At 45.0% G+C, this 8,278-nt stretch overlaps 1 pseudogene across 1 annotated transcript; it reads right to left on the reverse strand.

Moving 5' to 3' along the window:
• Positions 1–680: 680 nt before the first annotated feature.
• LOC118357345 lies at positions 681–1,204 on the reverse strand (annotated as a pseudogene). The gene has a single exon (XR_004820290.1). The product of XR_004820290.1 is annotated as a 40S ribosomal protein S14-like (transcript).
• Between the last annotated feature and the right edge of the window lie 7,074 nt (positions 1,205–8,278).

Here is an 8,278-nt window from a genome sequence, read left to right on the forward strand (position 1 = left end):
TGTTTAAACTTGTGTATTGAGCGTTACTGCGGAATGCTTGTTTTGCAAAATCTGACACTTTGTTGAGCAACATTCGCATTAGGCAAGGTTTTGAATTCCATGCAGCTTCTTCATTTTCCATAATTAAAGAACTTTGCTGAGAGGGTGGCTCCTCAGAAGGATGCCTGAGAATTAAAACCAACGTATCGAAGATCAGATATCTGATTACACAGTTAAATAAAACTCTTGAATGTGGGTCGGTTTTTCTTCCTGGCAAAAAGCACTGGCTTATTTCAACTTAATAGACCAATTAGATAATTAAATGATTTCAAGGGATCATTATTTTTGGCAAACTGATAAGCAGATACTATGTACGTGCTTCCTTAAAGAAGGTTTTTTAATAACAAAATTGTGGAAATTAGCTAGTAAAAACTGGTTACTTTCAATTCAAAGGTAGAAGTGAAGGATTCTTTTCTGTGTTTATTATTATGGCCTCTCATTAACTTCTCATTCTTCTATTAAGTACATTAAATATTTGCTGGGTACCTACTTTGTGAAAGGCTCTGTGCTGGGCATCATAGGGATAGGAAGGTGGTCCTTTCTCCAAAGCTTACAATGTAGTGGCGTTTGCTAGAGGATGTGGCATTTGTTTATTTTTTTATTTTTTTATTTTTTATTTTTTATTATTTTTTTTTAGCTCACACAAAGGCAATTTATTAACAGAAAACAGTAATTTGAGGAATCCTGTTCACAGACGGCGACCACGGCGACCCCCCTTCCTGCGGGTGCTATCGGAGGGGATGGGGGTGACATCCTCAATCCGCCCGATCTTCATTCCTGAGCGGGCAAGGGCTCTGAGGGCTGACTGGGCCCCAGGTCCAGGGGTCTTGGTTCTATTTCCTCCTGTGGCTCATAGTTTGATGTGGAGGGCAGTGATGCCCAGTTCCTTGCACCTCTGGGCTACATCCTGGGCAGCCAACATGGCAGCATAGGGAGAAGACTCATCTCGGTCAGCCTTCACCTTCATTCCACCAGTCACGCGACAGATGGTTTCCTTGCCAGAAAGATCGGTGACATGGACAAAAGTGTCATTGAAGGATGCAAAGATGTGGCAGACACCAAACACATTCTCTCCTTCAGCTACCTGAGGTCCAAGGCTGATGACCTGTTCTTCCTTCTTTTCCTTCCCCTTGTGAGGTGCCATTTCTGCGTGTCTTCTCCAGACTCCGCTACCGGAAAAAGAGCTTGTTTATTTTTTTAAAAAAGATTTTTTATTTACTTATTGAGAGAGAGAGTGCGTGCACATGAGCTTGGGGTGGGGGGGAGGGGCAGGGGGAGAGGGAGAAGCAGACTCCCCGCTAAGCAGGGGATGAGCAGGGGTGAGATCATGACCTGAGCCAAAGGCAGACACTTAACCGACCGAGTCACCCGGGCGCCCCAAGGATAGGGCACTTAAGATGGATATTGTTTATCAGTTCACAATGCATACAAGTGTTGAATCACCATGTGGTACACACGAAGCTATTATAATATCATATGTCAATCATACTTCAAAAAAATGAAAAGTGAAATGGATATTGTATCTATATAGTCAATGTATCAAATAGTATATGATTCCACTCATCCGAGGTACCCAGAAGAGGCATTAGATTCAGAGACAGACAGTAGAACGGTGGTGGCCAGGGACTGGGGGGAAGCACGGGATTGGGGGTTATCGTTTGATGGGTATCGAGTTTCTGTTTGTAATGATGAAAAGTTCTGGGAATGGAGAGAGTGATGGTTGTCCAACACAATGGATGTAGCAAATGCCACTGAACGGTACACTTAAAAATGGCTAAAATGGTAAATTTTATATTATACATATTTTACCACACACAGAAAAACGATGGGTAGAGACTATAAGACTTCAGAGGGATTTCTGGGCAAAAGGAACAGTGTAATCAAAGGTTCAAGGGGCAAAAAAGATTGAAGAGCATATTTTTTTGGCAGAAACTGTCAAATCTCAGAAAGACCCCCCCACCCCCATCCCCGGTACCTTATGCGAAATTTTGGCAATGTAAAGCTGACAGAATGACGGAGCAGGTTTGGAAGACAGGGCATGAGGCAGTAGAGTCTGGGGTCCGTGCGAACGGTTAAGTCAGTCAAGTCATGCGATCTCCACAACCCGGAGGTGTTAGGTGGGTCAGGTGATTCGAGGAGGTCTAATTCAGTGAGCAGAGTAAGGTGCTGGGAAATTCAGCTGTTGGTCCAAGGTAGAAGTCAAGAGGGCTGGGCAGGATCCGACTCAAATCTGGCCAGCATTGTGCAGAACACAAGGTCATCATTTCTGTTGGGGAAATATGCAGAAGAACGGAGGGAAATGAAGAGAAGGACAAGACCACACTCTAGGCTCAGAGCTAATCTGGCGGAGTTGGCAATGCTGAGACCCACTCCCAGCTCCCTAGCTCCCGACACTACCGAGCGCCAAGGGATCTGCCAGGGCGGTGCCCAGGAGCCTGGGGAGATCTGACCAGATCAGTGGACATTGGCCACCGGGAAGCAGGCGCTAATTCCAAACCAGCCCAGAAGCTGGGCTCAGGCTGCTGATTGCCTTCTGTCAGGGTTACCTTGGGACCTGGGGAGAGCTCAGGAAGAACAAGGCAGAGGAATGACATGGGGCTGATTGGCTCACAGGAAACATATCAGGAAAAAATGGAAGAAAAGACTACAATGAAGGTTAGGGCCAGCTTGTGGACAAATCTAACGCTGGACTACATAGCTTGAATTGAATCCCATGAGTAACAGAAAGAGAGAAAACTCTTGAATAAGGAAGTGATACAAAGAAAACTTTGTCTTAAAAAGGTTAATCTGGCACGTGGATGGTTATACATACAAAAGTCACCATATCAGTGGGAGATAAGAGCCAGAACGGGAGCATGGAATGGAATGGAAGATTTAGGTGTCTCAGAGATACACAAGGTATTTTTTTGTTCTTGGAGGAGGGAAGTATGCTGCAATTCTATTTTCCATGTTTCAATGGGTTGCAATAAAATGAACTTTAAAATTTGTTTAAAAATGAACTATAAAGGGGCTCCTGGGTGGCTCAGTCAACTGAGCATCCAACTCTTGATTTGGGCTCAGGTCGTGATCCCAGGGTCCTGGGATCGAGCCTTGCATAGGGTTCCCCACTAAGCGGGGAGTCTGTTTTTCTCTCCCCCCGCCCCTCCCCCCTGCTCAAACACGCACTCTCTCAAATAAATAAATAAAATGAAATATAAAATGCATTATGTATTAACTATATATTGCATATACAATATGCTTTCATTATCAACATTATACTCATAATAGGAAATTTGGAAAATCAGAAAAGTAGAGGGTAGAAAGTAAAGTTGCTCTCAGTCCTCCCAGCACCCAGGATCATGTTTCCTTCCAGTCCTTTTTCTACACGTAGTGATTTAGATCGTTGGTTTGCTTGTTTCCTAGAGTTGTGATGACGTTATGCATTTTTTAATATCCATCTCTTGGTGGTGGTGTGGTGAGCAGTGGCACAGTATAGAGTTTAAGAGTACAGACCCCAGATCCGGCTGCCCTTTAATAAATACCCTTTACTAACTGTGTGACGTCAGCCTCTCAGTGCCTCGGTTTCCATACCTATAAAATGGTAGCAATCATAGTTACAATTTCACTGGGCTCTTACAAGGAGTAAGTGAGTTGACACATGGAAAGCCCTCAGCATCTGGCATATGGTGACTCTTCCACGTGTGAGGCATTCTACTCGGGTTATTATAAACATGTGTGAGATAGCCGAGGATTTTCCCTCAAAATGGAAAGTAGGGAAATCCATAAAGAATGGTGATGCCATTAGCATTTGTAGGAAGGCAGGAAGAGTCGTTTGGAAGATGGCAGGGGATATTTGGGGCTCTAAATGTATGGAGCTGGTGTTACAGAGAAAAGGTGGAAATATGCAAGGGGGCTCGGAGATACCATTAGGAGCCCCAGAGAGAATTGGAAGACCTCTTCCTGGAGGTTAACAGTTAATAGTACAAGAAACAATGAGAACGTTAAAGGGAAAAAACAGCGGTGAGGACAGAACTTCGGAGAACGTGCACACGTAAAGAATGAAAGAAGGAAGTAGAACAGGGAAAAGTCAAAGAACACACACAAAATGAGAAGGGGAAACAAGGAAGAAGGGAGAAGGAAGGTCGTGTGAAATGTGTTTTTCACAGCAGCCAAATCTTCTTTGACGTGGCTCAGCTGTGTCTTGGGCCAGTGTAGCAGAGAGGTGGCCTTCCAGAGTCCTCGGTGGGCACCTGGCCGGCGCCATTCCTCCAACACCCCTGCCCTCTTGTGGGATGGAGCCGGGGAAGGGAGCCATGAGGACACACGTCTGTCTGCCCGGCTCTCTTTCTTCTCCCCTGCCTCTTCTCACAGACCCTTAAGTCCTCCTCTCCTCCTCGGTGACTCTACTTCCCTGGAGCCCTGAGAATCCTGCTGTTGACAAGGGCTTTCCCCACACATTGTGTCCTATACTTCGAAGAGGTGATCTTTCAGAGCCTGCTTGGGTAAAGGCCATGACAGAGGTGGGGAGGAATTAAGGCCACCTTCTTGTGGCACAATCACGTTCTGCATGTCAGAAGATGGTTATGTCCTTGAGGAATTGCTACCATTCCTTTGATAACGATCCTAATCGCCTCCCAAATGTACAGACACCTCAGGACAACAGACGGCCAAGGTCTGTGCCCCCACCCCCCAGCAGGGCAAAAAGGAACGCATGTTAATTTCACAGCAGGGTCCTGTTCCCTATTTGCAAAAGGTAAAAGAGGGGTGTATGTAGAGAGAGGCATGAGAGGGTCTCAGGAGGTGCAAGAGAAAGGCCCAGATGCAGGGGTGAGGCTTGATAAAGAGGAGCGACAGTTTTTGAACAAAAAGACACTACACCAAAATTCTGATGCGGAAAGGAGCAGAGCGGCAGGAGTTGGGTGTAAGACGACCTCGGTCAGAAGCGCAGACTGACTTAGAGCCGTGAAGTGCATGAACTCTGGAGCCACGCAGGCTGGTTCAAGTGCCTGGTCAGCCACCGCTTAGCTCTGAGACCTTGAGAAAGTCCCTTCATCTCTGCTGCTCAGTGTCTGTGTCTGTGAAAAAAAAAAAATGTGATGATGGCATTATATTATCCACCTGAGAGGCTTGTTATGTGGATTAAATGCTTTACTTTACTACGCCTACGTGTTAACTCTTTTCAGCCTAGATAATCAGACTAAATCAGACTAAAGCGTGCCCAGCGACAGAGGCAGAGGAAACTCCATCTTGCAATTCATCAGCGATTCAGGCAGCCAAACTCGCACACCGGGGAGGTTCAGTGCCTGCTTTATTTTTCTTCATTCCTCTTTTGCCTCTGGAGCTATTATAATGATCCGCTTTCCACCCACTAAAAATGTTAAGTCATCTGAGAACAGGGACTTCGGTTGGTTTTATTCACGATTAACACAGTAAGTTTCCAAGTAATTAACAAATTAAAAATACATTAGGTTGTAGGGAATCTTGTTCAGAATTGAGCCTGATTGCCTGAGTTCCACAAGACGAGGGGGTGGGGGGGGCGGATGGAATGGGAGTGGAGCTACAGGAAGGGCTGCAGCGGGAGGGGTCTGTGTGGGGGAAGCAGGGTGGTTGAAAGAAAGGAGGAAGCAGAGGGTAGGAGTTCAGCCTGCAGAGATGTGCGCGGCATTCTCAAATGTTCATGGGAAGATTTAATGGGACCCAGGCCAGGGAAATAACATTCCTACTGGGTTTATTCCTGTTTTGCATCTCTTCTGGTGTCAATTTTTTTTTTAAACTACATTTGTCTAGTTTGAAGTATTTATTACATTGTTTATAATGGTCTCGTTTATTTAATCTGCCCGTTGTTTCTCTTGTATTTTTTTCTTATTTATTTTTCTTCTTTCATTTGTGTTTTTCTTGATGAAAACTTCAGATTCATCTATTTTAGGGGGGCTTTTCTTATTAAAGGAGCACCATTGGAATGTATTTGTTAATTTAAATGATGTCCTGGTTTCTAATTTGTTCATTCATAAATCAGATTACCTTCTTCCTTCTGATATGTTCGGGATTTTATTGTTTTCTTCTTTCCTAAAGTCTTGAGTGTTTAATAATTTAAAAACAAAATGGGGGCGCCTGGGTGGCTCAGTCAGTTAAGCATCTGCCTTCAGCTCAGGTTGTGATCTCAGGGTCCGGGGATGGAGCCCCGCATCGGGCTCCCTGCTCAGCGGGGAGCCTGCTTCTCCCTCTGCCTGCCGCTCCCCCTGCTTCTGCTCTCTCTCTGTCTCTGGCAAATAAATAAATAATAAAATCTTAAAAAAAAACACCCATAAAACAAAAAACCCCAAAATAAAGTTGTGGTGCCTGAAACTGGCCATTGCTGTGTTCCCCCCCCCCCCCCCCCAGACTGTGGAGGAGAGGCAGGGAGGCACAGAGGGTTGGGATGCATGGCAGATCTCTGCTGATTTGCATCCCAGATGCCTGAGGTTTAAAATGGCTCATACCCCCTCAACTACAATTATTCCCTTTGCAAAGCTCATTTGCCTTGAAATTACCACTTTTTGTGTTTTAAAGACAACTTGGCTTTATCTTTTCTGCCTCCTTTCTATAATCTCACCAAAGTGCCATGCCCAAGGCTGTATGTCGGGCTGGTTTGCAGTTTCCCCACAGCTGTTTTACAGGCAGAATAATCTATTGGGATAAAAAGCAGAGACCCTGGAGTAGAGTTCACATCACAGTCCTGCTCTCTCCTCACTGTGTGACCTTTGTCAGGTTTTTTGACTCAAACCTCAGTCTCTTCACCTGTTAAATGGGGGTAATGATAGCACCTGCCTCAAAAAGCACTTGTGAGCATTCAGGGAGACGGTGCATGTTGAAGCTTTATCACAAAAGGAATGTTTGCTCTTTCATCTGTTACACGTGTCCAAGGGCTTCCATGTGCAGGTTTTTATTTTTTTTATGTTTTTTAAAAGATTTTATTTATTTGAGATTGAGAGAGGGGAAGGAGCAGGAGGAGATTGAGAAGCAGACTCCCTGCTGAGCAGGGAGCCCGATGCGGGACTCGATCCCAAGACCCCGGGACCATGACCTGAGCCGAAGGCAGACGCTTAACCAACCGAGCGAGCCACTTATGTATAGGTTTTTACTGTCATCCACACACTGTGCTATGGCTGAGGAGGACAGCTATTATTCTTAGTTCACAATGAGGAAAACAAGACACAAACATAGTAAGGGCAATTTTGGTGGTTAACAGCTAGTTAAAGACTAGACTTTGAGATTCCTAGTCATGTGCTTTTTCTAGAGGGTAAGTTAGCTTTTAGCAAAAACTGGGAAATAATGGTTTCTTGCTTGCAGTCCACAAGCACCCCTCCTCAGATTTTTAGATGATTTCCCACGGTCTTCATTCTCCGGCTGAAATCTCTACAGATAAAGCTTACCATGTTACATCTCTCAGCGGGCATTTATCTTTTATCAGTGAAGTCTTAAAAACTCAGAAAGCCTTCAAGGGGTGAAGAATGAATCTCTGAAAGAAATTTTAAGGCCAGGAACAGGGTAGGGCAAGGGGCCTTCTCACTGAGTGAACTTCCTATTATATCTTGCAGTAGATGGAATTATGCCCTTGCAAATATGTCCACATCCTAATCCCGGGAAGCTACCACATCACTTAGCATGGCAAAGGAAGTTTGCAGAAGTGGTTAAATTTAGGATCTCGAGGTGGGAGATTACTCTGGATTATCATTGCAGACCCAATGTATTCCCAAGTGTCCTCATGAGAGGGTGACATGAGGGTTAGTCAGAGGAGAGGTGACAATGGATGTAGAGGTGAGGGGGGAGAAAGAGAGGGAGAGAAAGAGAAATTTGAAGATGCCATGCTCCTGCCTCTGAAGACGGAAGGAAGAGCTACGAAGCAAGGAATGCAGATTGTCTCTAGATGCTGGAAAAGGCAAGGGAATGGACTCTCCACTATAGCCTCCAGAGGGAATGGGATCCGGCTGATACCTTGAGTTGAGGACTTCTGACCTACAGAACTGTAAGGTAATACATTTGTGTTGTTTTCAGTCACGACGTTTGTGGTAGTTTGTGACAACAGCAACAGAAACCTAGAAGACATCTCATCCTCCATCTGTGGTCAAGCAAACTCATCTTTTTCCATTAGTCAGCCATTTCCGACATAGACTAAGGGAGTCCAAGGAACATGGCTGCACAACTGTTGTAAAATGAGCTCTACGATCAGAATTAGCTAAGACTTCAAACACAAAACAAATGTCTTGGGAAATTATCTGAC

The sequence above is a fragment of the Zalophus californianus genome, chromosome 9 (assembly GCF_009762305.2).
Source record: "Zalophus californianus isolate mZalCal1 chromosome 9, mZalCal1.pri.v2, whole genome shotgun sequence".
In the NCBI taxonomy this organism is placed as follows: Eukaryota; Metazoa; Chordata; class Mammalia; order Carnivora; family Otariidae; genus Zalophus; species Zalophus californianus.